The sequence below is a fragment of the Corylus avellana genome, chromosome ca2, assembly GCF_901000735.1.
Source record: "Corylus avellana chromosome ca2, CavTom2PMs-1.0".
In the NCBI taxonomy this organism is placed as follows: Eukaryota; Viridiplantae; Streptophyta; class Magnoliopsida; order Fagales; family Betulaceae; genus Corylus; species Corylus avellana.
Window position 1 is genome coordinate 20236917 of NC_081542.1, and position 12676 is coordinate 20249592.

The following is a 12676-nucleotide window of genomic DNA, read 5'->3' on the forward strand; positions in this document are numbered from 1 at the left end:
ATCACCCTAAAGTGGATTCCAACAATAATAAAGAAAGATATCACCAAGTAGGTATTAGCAACCAAGCAATTGGAGAGGAATTCCAACGATCGACACCAGTCAATACGTAGCACTCGTCGTCAGGAGCAACACTTTAAAATTGCATCAAGATCGGACCACAAAGGTACCTCCAATCGCTGACGGATGTGAATAGGCGAAACCCTTTTTTTTCTCCTTTTTCTTTTTCTTTCATTCCTTTCGCCGCACTGCTTCTTTTTCTTCTTTTTGTCACTTTATATATATATATATATAGCACACATAGGGTTTAAAACCCTTTGTGTTGCTGCCACGTGGGATGGTCCCCACATAATGAGGGACCACCCCAACACTTTGTTCCCTTAAAATTGATTTAGGGTTTAGTTTATGCATTTAACCTTGATTTCTTAAAAACATTATCTTCTTTCGGTTTCAACACATGTTGAACCACAATATTATCACCAAGCTGTTCAGCATTCATGTTGGCATGAAGCAATGTAAGCTGAAGGGCTTGTGTTTTTTTGTTAGTTTAGTTATACTATATATATATATATATTTTAATTTTTTTTTATTTTTTTTCCATACAAAAATTCTAAACTTATATATACTTTATATTACGTCAATTACTTCCAAATCAAAAAACACAACCGGTCCATTGCCAAAATTGGCCACCCTATATTAAATCCTATACATATGTCACTCACGATTATTTTTTTACTAATTTGAAATTTTGTTGAGAGACATTTACCATATTTGTTAAGAAATCATAGCGGTGACTAGCTTCTTTTTTTCTTTTTTTTTTTTCTTTTTTATATGGAAAAATATTGAATATATATCATATATCAAATCAAAGATAGAGCAGGTTGCTCCATCAAAATTACATCACAAATACAATTAGGTGATTCTTACAGCCAAACCTGATTTATACTCATACTTGATAAAAATTCTTCTTCCATGCTCTTTGGCTACTTGTTGGCACGACATGGCACCCCCAACATTTTTTTCTTTTTTTAATTATTTTTTTCGGCTCTGTGGCCCAATCTATTAAAAAAAAAAAATTGCTTCTTTTCTCCCCCCTTTCTCACGCTTCTTCTGAGTTTTCCCCCTTTCTCTTCTCTCTCCCCCTTAGTCCCTCTCAAACGCTCTCTCTCTCCCTCTCCCTCTCCCTTACCATATTTGACGCTCCAACTCCAAGCCATAATCATTGATAAATTGCATTTGTAACTTGTAAGAGTAAATGTCCAGAGATCTGATATCAAGTGGGTTTTGTATCCTTTGTGTTAGGGGTGAACACCAATTTCAGATGCTCAGCGGAATTAATCTACCCCTCTTTGTGCAAATTAAATAGTAACACAATAGCAAAATAATAATCAAGCAAACCCACAAACAAGACACCAAGATTTTTACGTGGAAAACCCTCCAATGCGAAGGTAAAAACCACAGGACCTAGTCCAGTTGAATCTTCCACTATGAACAATAATGAGTTTACAATTGTCTTCCCTAGAGAAGTATCTAGAGGTTATCACCACATCAAGAATACATGCATTCTTGGATTACACATAAATTCATCACCCTAAAGTGGATTCCAACAATAATAAAGAAAGATATCACCAAGTAGGTATTAGCAACCAAGCAATTGGAGAGGAATTCCAACGATCGACACCAGTCAATACGTAGCACTCGTCGTCAGGAGCAACACTCTAAAATTGCATCAAGATCGGACCACAAAGGTACCTCCAATCGCTGACGGATGTGAATAGGCGAAACCCTTTTTTTTCTCCTTTTTCTTTTTCTTTCATTCCTTTCGCCGCACTGCTTCTTTTTATTCTTTTTGTCACTTTATATATATATATATATAGCACACATAGGGTTTAAAACCCTTTGTGTTGCTGCCACGTGGGATGGTCCCCACATAAAGAAGGACCACCCCAACACTTTGTTCCCTTAAAATTGATTTAGGGTTTAGTTTATGCATTTAACCTTGATTTCTTAAAAACATTATCTTCTTTCGGTTTCAACACATGTTGAACCACAATATTATCACCAAGCTGTTAGCATTCATGTTGGCATGAAGCAATGTAAGCTGAAGGTCTTGTGTTTTTTTGTTAGTTTAGTTATACTATATATATATATATAATTTTTTTCTTCCATACAAAAATTCTAAACTTATATATACTTTATATTATGTCAATTATTTCCAAATCAAAAAACACAACCGGTCCATTGCCAAACTTGGCCACCCTATATTAAACCCTATACATATGTCACTCACGATTATTTTTTTACTAATTTGAAATTTCGTTGAGAGACATTTACCATATTTGTTAAGAAATCATAGCGGTGACTAGCTTCTTTTTTTTTTTCTTTCTTTTTTATATAGAAAAAGATTGAATATATATCGTATATCAAATCAAAGATAGAGCAGATTGCTCCATCAAAATTACATCACAAATACAATTAGGTGATTCTTACAGCCAAACCTGATTTATACGCATGCTTGATAAAAATTCTTCTTCCATGCTCTGTGGCTACTTGTTGGCACGACATGGCACCCTCAACATTTTTTTCTTTTTTTAATTATTTTTTCCGGCTCTGTGGCCCAATCTATTAAAAAAAAAATTGTTTCTTTTCTCCCCCCTTTCTCACGCTTCTTCTGAGTTTTCCCCCTTTCTCTTCTCTCTCTCCCTTAGTCCCTCTCAAACGCTCTCTCTCTCCCTCTCCCTCTCCCTAACCATATTTGACGCTCCAACTCCAAGCCATAGTCATTGATAAATTGCATTTGTAACTTGTAAGAGTAAATGTCCAGAGATCTGATATCAAGTGGGTTTTGTATCCTTTGTGTTAGGGGTGAACACCAATTTTAGATGCTCAGCGGAATTAATCTTCCCCTCTTTGTGCAAATTAAATAGTAACACAATAGCAAAATAATAATCAAGCAAACCCACAAACAAGACACCAAGATTTTTACGTGGAAAACCCTCCAATGCGAAGGTAAAAACCACAGGACCTAGTCCAGTTAAATCTTCCACTATCAACAATAATGAGTTTACAATTGTCTTCCCTATAGAAATATCTAGAGGTTATCACCACATCAAGAATACTTGCATTATTGGATTAAACATAAATTCATCACCCTAAAGTGGATTCCAACAATAATATAGAAAGATCTCACCAAGTAGGTATTAGCAACCAAGCGATTGGAGAGGAATTCCAACGATCGACACTAGTCAATACGTAGCACTCGTCGTCAGGAGCAACACTCTAAAATTGCATCAAGATCGGACCACAAACGAACATCCAATCTCTGACGGATGTGAATTGGCGAAACCCTTTTTTTTCTCCTTTTTCTTTTTCTTTCTCTCCCTGCGCCGCACTGCTTCTTTTTCTTCTTTTTATTCTTTTTGTCACTTTATATATATGTAGCACACAAAGGGTTTGAAACCCTTTGTGTTGCTGCCACGTGGGACGGTCCCCACATAAAGAGGGACCACCCCCAACAAATCTCCCCCTCCCGATTATGTGGGGGGCTCCACCAAGCCCGCCGCGCTTCTGCAAATTTCAAGCTTTTGCATAGGCAACGATTTAGTCATCATATCTGACCCACTATCATCAGTATGGATTTTCTCAATCTGTAACAGCTTATCCTCTAGTGCATCACGAATCCAATGACACTTAACATCAATATGTTTCGATCTTGAATGGAAAGTTGAATTCTTACTGAGATGGATGACACTCTGACTGTCACAGTAAAGCACATACCTCTCTTGCTGTAAACCCAATTCTTGTAAGAACTTTTTCATCCATAACAATTCTTTAGCCGCTTCAGTAATAGCAATGTATTCTGCCTCTGTGGTAGACAATGCAACACACTTCTGCAATCTGGACTGCCATGACACTGCTCCCCCTGAATAAGTAATCAGGTACCCTGAAGTAGATTTTCTAGAATCAATATCCACAGCCATATCTGCGTATGTAAACCCATCAAGCACCTGTTGACCACTGCCGAAGCACAAACATACTCTCGAAGTACCTCTGAGAAACCTGAGAATCCATTTCACAGCTGCCCAATGTTCTTTGCCAGGATTAGAAAGGAACCGACTAACAACTCCAACTGCATGAGCGATATCAGGCCTCGTACACACCATGGCGTACATCAAGCTACCCACGGCTGATGCGTAAGGCACTTTCTTCATTTCATCTTTTTCTTTCTCACTTGTAGGACTTTGCTTTGAACTCAACTTCAAATGACCTGCAAGTGTAGAGCTCACCGGTTTTGCCTTGCTCATGTTGAATCTGTCCAATACCTTCTCGATATAACTCTCTTGTGATAGCCACAATTTTCCTTTCTTCCTATCACGAAAGATCTTCATACCAAGGATATGCTTTGCGGGTCCCAAGTCCTTCATAGCAAAGGACTTACTCAATTCTTTCTTCAGTCTGTCAATTTTACTAGTGTCACGACAAACAATCAACATGTCGTCCACATACAGCAAGAGAATAATAAATTCTCCATCAGAGAATTTCTTCACAAACACACAATGATCTGTTGTAGTTCTCTCATACCCATGATCAACCATAAAAGAATCAAACTTCTTATACCACTGTCTCGGTGCCTGCTTGAGTCCGTACAAGCTCTTTTTCAACCGACACACTAAGTGTTCTTTGCCTTTAGCTGTGAACCCCTCTGGTTGCTCCATATAAATTTCCTCCTCCAAGTCACCATGAAGGAAAGCAGTCTTCACATCAAGCTGTTCGATCTCCAAATTCATTTTGGCAGCCAAACTCAAAACAACTCTGATAGAAGACATCTTTATCACGGGTGAGAAAATTTCATCAAAATCAATGCCCTTCTTTTGACCGAACCCCTTTACGACTAGCCGCACCTTGTACCTTGGCTGTGATCTGTTTGGTTCAATCTTGCATCTGAACACCCATTTATTCTTGAGTGCTCTCTTACCCTTAGGCAGTTCCACCAAATCATATGTGTGATTCTCATGCAAGGATTTCATCTCGTCTTGCATGGCTTCTAACCATTGATTTTTCTGGTCATGTAGCATAACCTCTTGATAACTTTCTGGCTCTCCCCCATCAGAAAGTAACACATACTCATTAACTGAATATTTTCTGGAAGGCTGTCGGTCTCTAGTAGATCTCCTCAACTGAATCTCAGCGGCTGGTTCTGAAGAAGCTTGCTCTAGATGCTCTTCTGACTCCACACTATCAATTGTAGGCTCAGCATTTTCACCAACTGTATCAACCTATTCTTCTTGTACATCTCCCATGTGTTCATCATGCATCACACAAGGAGGAATAACTGGATCCAAATCAACACGGTATTCATTGAGAGACTCTGTCTTTTTCTGATCCAAGTCTTCAATGGTTTGATCTTCAAAGAATACGACATCTCTGCTTCGTATGATTTTCTTATTAACTGGATCCCACAATCTGTAACCAAACTCCTCATGCCCATAACCCATGAAGATACATTGCTTGACTTTGCTATCAAGCTTTAACCTCTCGTCTCTAGGAATATGGACGAATGCCCTGCAGCCAAATACTCTCAAGTGCTCAAAAGAAACATTTTTCCCTGTCCAAACCCTTTGAGGAATGTCACAATCCAAAGGAACTGAAGGAGCAAGATATATCAAGTCAACTGCTGTCCTCATTGCCTCATCCCAAAAATGTTTAGGCAATTTTGCATGAGAGAGCATACACCTGATTCTCTCACAGATGTTCTGTTCATTCTCTCTGCTACGCCATTATGCTGCGGAGTCTTGGGTACAGTTTTCTCAAGCCTGATCCCATGGCTTTTGCAATACTCTTCAAACAGTCCTCTGTATTCACCACCATTGTCTGCACGGACGCATTTTAACTGCCTTCCAGTTTTTTTTTCAACCTTCATATGAAAGACTTTGAACATACCCAATACCTGATCTTTGGTTTTCAAAGCAAACACCCATACCTTTCTAGTGGTCATCAATAAAAGTTACATAATAAAGTGCACCACCTAGAGTTTTAGTGTTCATAGTGCAGACATCAGTGTGAACTAAATCAAGAATATTAGACTTTCTTGATGAAGAAGATTTTTGAAAAGAAACTCTTCTTTGTTTTCCAACAAGACAATGAGTACAGGGCGTTAGTGACATACCTTTATTATTAGGTAGGAGCTGTTCCTTGGCGAGAATCTGAAGTCCCTTCTCACTCATGTGACCAAGCCTTTTGTGCCATAGCTCAGTGGAGTTTTCATTCTCAACAACAATCGCATCTCCCTTGACTAGTCTTGCAGCTGTCTTGTAGAGAGTGTTGTTCTTCTTTCCCCTGGCTAAGATAAGAGAACCCTTGCTCAGTTTCCACTGTCCACCTCCATGGTAATTGTAGTAGCCTTCATCATCAAGTTTCCCAATAGAAATCAAGTTGAAGCGCATTTCAGGAACATGTCTGACATCCTTGAGCATCAATTTGCACCCAATGCTGGTTTCTAGCTGTATATCTCCCATGCCCACAACTTTACACTTTGCTTCATTTCCCATCCTAACCCAACCAAAATCGCCACTGGTGTAGGAAGAGAAGAAATCTCTATGCGGAGTAATATGAAAAGATGCTGCTGTATCAACTACCCACGTAGATTCATCACATGCGAGATTAACATAAGCTTCATCAAAAGCAAATACCACATCACCATCAGATGCAACTGCTGCAGTGTCTTTTTCTTCTTGACGTTCTTCGTCTTTTCCTTTCAACTGTTCCCTCTTAAACTTTCTGCAATCTCTTCTTATATGCCCAGGCTTGCCACAGTGAAAACATTTTATGTCCATTTTTGAATAGGACTTTCCTCTTGACTTGTCACGACTGTCATACCTGTGAGGGTTTCTGCTTTTACTTCTCCCCCGCCTTTCTATAACAAGTGCCTCTGAATGAGAAGAAATACCTTGCTCTTTCCTTCTTGCCTCTTCATTGAACATGCTGTCTTTTACCATCCCCATAGTTATCACACCATTGGGAGCCGAATTACTGAGTGACACCACCAAGGTTTCCCAACTGTCTGGCAAAGAACTCAACACAAGTAATGCTTGCACCTCATCATCTAGTGCAAGTTTCATAGTAGACAACTCGTTCAACATTCCCTGAAAATTACTCAGATGCTCTGTAACACTATGCCCATCTTTGTACTTCAAATTCACAAGCCTTCTTATCACAAAGGCTTTGTTTTGAGCAGTCTTTCGTTCATAAAGACTCTCTAACTTCTGCCAAAGACCATATGCATCAACTTCTTTGGCTACGTGATGAAAGACACTTTGATCAACCCACTGCCTAATATATCCAACGGCTTTTCTATTCAATTTCTTCCAATCATCGTTGGTTGCAGCAGCTGGTTTGACACCTTTCAACTCAATGGGGTCAAACAATTCTTTGCAATACAAAATATCTTCCATCCTAGTCTTCCAAATTGAATAATTGGAAGCTGTGAGTTTAACCATGCTATTAGATGACTCTTCCATTTAATTCACACAAGCACTCCACACAAACAATGAACCAAAAGCTCTGATACCACTTTGTTAGGGGTGAACACCAATTTCAGATGCTCAGCGGAATTAATCTACCCCTCTTTGTGCAAATTAAATAGTAACACAATAGCATAATAATAATCAAGCAAACCCACAAACAAGACACCAAGATTTTTACGTGGAAAACCCTCCAATGCGAAGGTAAAAACCACGGGACCTAGTCCAGTTAAATCTTCCACTATCAACAATAATGAGTTTACAATTTGTCTTCCCTAGAGAAATATCTAGAGGTTATCACCACATCAAGAATACATACATTCTTGGATTAAACATAAATTCATCACCTTAAAGTGGATTCCAACAAGAATAAAGAAAGATCTCACCAAGTGGGTATTAGCAACCAAACGATTGGAGAGGAATTCCAACGATCGACACCAGTCAATACGTAGCACTCGTCGTCAGGAGCAACACTCTAAAATTGCATCAAGATCGAACCACAAACGATCTTCCAATCTCTGACGGATGTTCTTCTTTTTCTTTTTCTTTTCCTCCCTGCGCCGCACGCTTCTTTCTTTCTTCTCTTTCTCTTCTTCTCTTGTCTCAAGAGATGTATATATAGCACACAAAGGGTTTTAAAACCCTTAGTGTTGCTGCCACGTGGGTTGGTCCCCACATAAAGAGGGACCACCCAACAAATATAATATAAATTAAATGATTAAATTGGTACATTATGTCAAAGCAAGGGTTCTAAATCTCAAGATAATTACTGTTTTTTCATCTCCCACCCATCTTCCATTAATCTTCATTCATATTTTCTTCAAATCTACCATTGAATAACTAGAACTCACGTACGTGTGGATCTTATAGATCTAATGGTGGATTCGAAAAAGAGATGGATATATATATATATATATATATATATAACCAATGGTTTAACAAGAAAAATTAAATATAAAAAATATATATATCATAAATCCAAAATATGAAACCCTTTCAAATACCATGGCCGACGCTAAAGTAATTTCATGACTTACGCAGCTGGATCTGGATCTCACTGAATCTTGGTCTCACACAACTAACGAAAGAAGATCATGTAAAAGAGAATTAGGTTTCAGGTGAAATACTGGAATATGTATACTAAAATTAAGAAATTAAAGAAAAGTACTTATTTTCATTTTGACTACTTTCTGATTGTTTTTATATACATGTTCGTCTGTTTAAGAAAAATGAAATTTCCATATCTAAAGATTTCTTCATCGTGTGACGTGCCTCACCGGAAATAGTTGATGTATTCTCTAAATTCTAATTAAACATAATCCTTATCGGACGATTTTCAACCTGCAATTTTACCACTAAATACAACCGGCCAGTTTCCTTTTCTATTCACGGTTTCCAAAAGAATTTGATTAGTAAAGATTGTTATATAAATGAAAGCAATTTTAAGTTAACTCAGAGTTATATCTAATGCAAATGCGTTTTTGATAATACAAGCCAAAGCAATGTATGCTAGGAATTTGTTCCATATGATCTTGAAAGCTTCAAATTGAAAAATGTACTAATCAGATGATCATGATATATATATATATATATATAGTGGATGGTGATGATGGAGAGGAGAAGACACATGGAAAGAGTATGAGACTAAGAAATTGATTACCTGCAGAGATCAATATATGATGGCGATGAAGGATAATCAGTCAAGAGTTACATTGAAACCCTCCAGGCCACTGGTTCGAGACCCTCGTCAAATTAACCCAACCTTCAGGTGTTGAGGGTTTATAAAAAACTATGAGACCATGCATTGATTAGATGAAGTCAATGGCAATGAGCTGGTTTATCACCTTTTATTTATTTTTTCTCCCCGAGGTTTCTCAGAGGTTTACAAATCATTAAAAATAAAACATTAATTAGCATATATATGCTCTCTGTAATGTGAAAGCAATTAGGTCAATAGATGACAGCTGCATCTGTTCACGTGAAAGCATGCAGTAGCTACTAAGTCCGAATTTCCTAGTAAATAATGATAATAAAAAAGTCGGAAGTACTAGTCTTTGTTTTTTTTAATAGGGATGAGTAAGACCAAATACAAACAAACAACACGTACAATTATAAATATAAAAAAACTACATAATATATTCAAAATACAAAGACCAAAAGGAAAATATAATTTTGACAGCAATCCAGCCACAACACCAAAAGGGATCCTCAAAGGCATCGAGTGTAGCTCATCCAACATATTAAATATTTAATTGAAACTTAGGATGAATAATCAAGATAAGGTTCGAACTCAAAACCTCTGTTTTGATAAGAAGTTAAATAATCACTTATTTAAAAAATTTAAGCTTATATATATATGAATGAATGAATTTATTAATTTATAATTATTATTCTAACATGGTGGATGTTGCGAGTATCAACAAATGAAACTCATTTTAATTTAGCTTTTGATCAGCGTATGAGACAGATGGGGATACTAAGATGTAGTTGTACAATGGCAGATGAGACACATTATGGGAAGACGGGGCAGAGAATCACCAAAATCAAATATTTTTTAAGTCCAGATTTGAATCTAAAATTTCTGGTAAACTAAAAGGCCTTTACAAAGGAAACTCAGATTCTGTTGTAGAGAAGATCTACTCCAGGAGATAAAAAGGAGTGGTGGCACATGTACTCATTTCCTTGGTTTTTTTTTTTTAGTTTTTTTTTTTAATATTTAGCCTTTTATTATAATTTTAAGAATTTTTAATTTATGAAAGACATTTTTCATTTGAGGGATATTGACATTGTTTTAGTAGTTTAGGGGAGACATTCACACAATTGCTAATTTGGGAGGGGGAGGACATTGACAATGAGGTGGTAGTTTAAGGAATGTACATGTAATTTTCCCAACAAAAACTTAGAGAGATACAATGATTCTAATATTCCAATGTAGATTGTGTTAAATCTCAATAATGGTTTTTGAATTAGACGGAAACAACATTTAGGGGGGAAAAAAATTAGCCCTTGAACTATCACTCATTTTGTACTTATAGCTCCAAACTTTAAAAAGTGACATTGAGGTGTGCCAAGCTATCACCGTGTATCAAATTAGATACTTTTCCATTTTCTCCTCAAAATACCCTTAAATTTATTTAAAAATAATCACTTGAAACAATTAAACCAAAAAAAAAAACTAAAAAAAGGGGTAGCCCCTGTCATATTAACCCCCTTAATATATTTTTTTTTCAAATTGTTATTTTTATATATTTTATAATTTTTATTTATCAACTTCAAGGGTATTTTTGGAAAAAAATGCAAAAGATTCTAATTTGACATGTGATGGTCGTATGTGGAGCATCGATGTCACTTTTTAAAATTTGGAGGTATAATTACAAAATGAGTGATAGTTAGAAGGGTTAAAAGTATATTTTCTCCCTACATTTATCTTCCCCAATCTATCACATAGTTTGCAATATTTCCTCAATGTTTTATTTGTTTAATGTACCATACTAAAGGTATTGAACCCAATACAATATCCTAATTAGTATTCATAGACCTCAATGGATAGCTTAATCAGTTAGAGACCATGGCTCCTAAAGCGAAAGGCTATTAATTCGAATCTCCTTCCCCTCCCCCTCTCCTTCGTTGGTTATTTTAAAAAAACTTACGGTTAAATATACTTTCCCACCAATTAACGTCCGTTTTTTTATAAAGTCTCATAAACTGACAGCTATCATACTTGGGTTCATCAAATTATTAGTTTGTTGCAATTTAAGTCACTTCATTAAAGGTTGTCATCTGTTTGAATGGAAAAATGGTCAAGTGCCACACATGTGACCACTTTTCTATCAACATTCCAATAATAACCCTCATTTTTAAAAACCAAGATAAAATAATAATAAAAAAAAAATTTTAACAAGAAGAAATTTTTTTTAAAAACATTTAAACACAAGGTGGCCTCAAACCACCCCATAGTGGCTAGGGGTAGCTCGTGGCCACCCATAGTCCATGAAAGTGGCTCCCGGCCGCCCATACCAGGTGGGGTTAGTTAAAGAGTATAAAATATATTTAATTAAAAAAAATGAGGTGTGATACAGCTACAATTTAAACCCAGCTTCTAGACCAAATTTAGCTCTCCTAGTTTAAGGCTCTTTCTCTCCTCCACAGACAGTTTTTTTTTTTTTTTTTTTTTTAAAAAAAAAAAAAAACTTAAGAAAAATGTTGGGCCAGAGTTGAGATTTCCCGATTTACACAAAAGGCTTATGGTTATTTTTTATTTTTCAATCTCTTATTGTTTTTTTTTTTTTTCGCTTTCTTTCCCGCTTAGCGTAAGGACCTTAGGCTTTTGTTTTGAAATCCATTAACAAAGTCAAGAGATCCCCCCATGTATGGCGTTTTGGGTTTCGTTTTCTTTTGACATATTTAAATATTAATATATTATGTACTTTTGGGTTGTTGAAGTACTATTATCATTTAATATGATTAAATCTTATTTTAAGACCTATCTCTAATATAAGTCTTATTTTAATTTAATATACTCAAAAGTCAAATCATCGACTTTAAAAGACACAAATATATTTTAAAATGCTTGTGAGATTGGTCCTTTTATTGTAAGTATATTGTGAATTAAACTTAATTGAAACACGTGACTGTTTGAATAATTTATGTTCTTTTTATATTTATTATTCTAATCTTATGTATCAATTGACAGCCAAGAAGTGGACAGCATTCCCTAGTCTTTAGGATCGATCTGAGTTTAGGGACTTAATTTGCAACTTGAAATGCTTACAACTGGCTTTCAGACATGATTTAGGTTTTATGGTTAAACTAATCTTAAAATATTAGTCCATCACATGCACAAAATATTAGAAAACAAAAACGTTAGTGCACGCACCATGCATGACTTGATTATAATTCGTAAGTGACGTCATGCTCGATCTCACGTAAGCATTGCTTGTGTATTAGGGAGAGAAACTTCTTGTAATTTTATTTAGCATTGTAAAAACATTTTTTTAATAAATTAATAGACATAGGCTCCATTTGTTTCGGCATAAAACGATTTTTGAAAAAAATATTTGTTTTTCTTCATATTTTTCGATGTTCGGTACGACGAAAAATAATACTCGATTGATAGAAAATATTTTCAATTTGACCGAAAAAGTTTATTTAAATTTCCG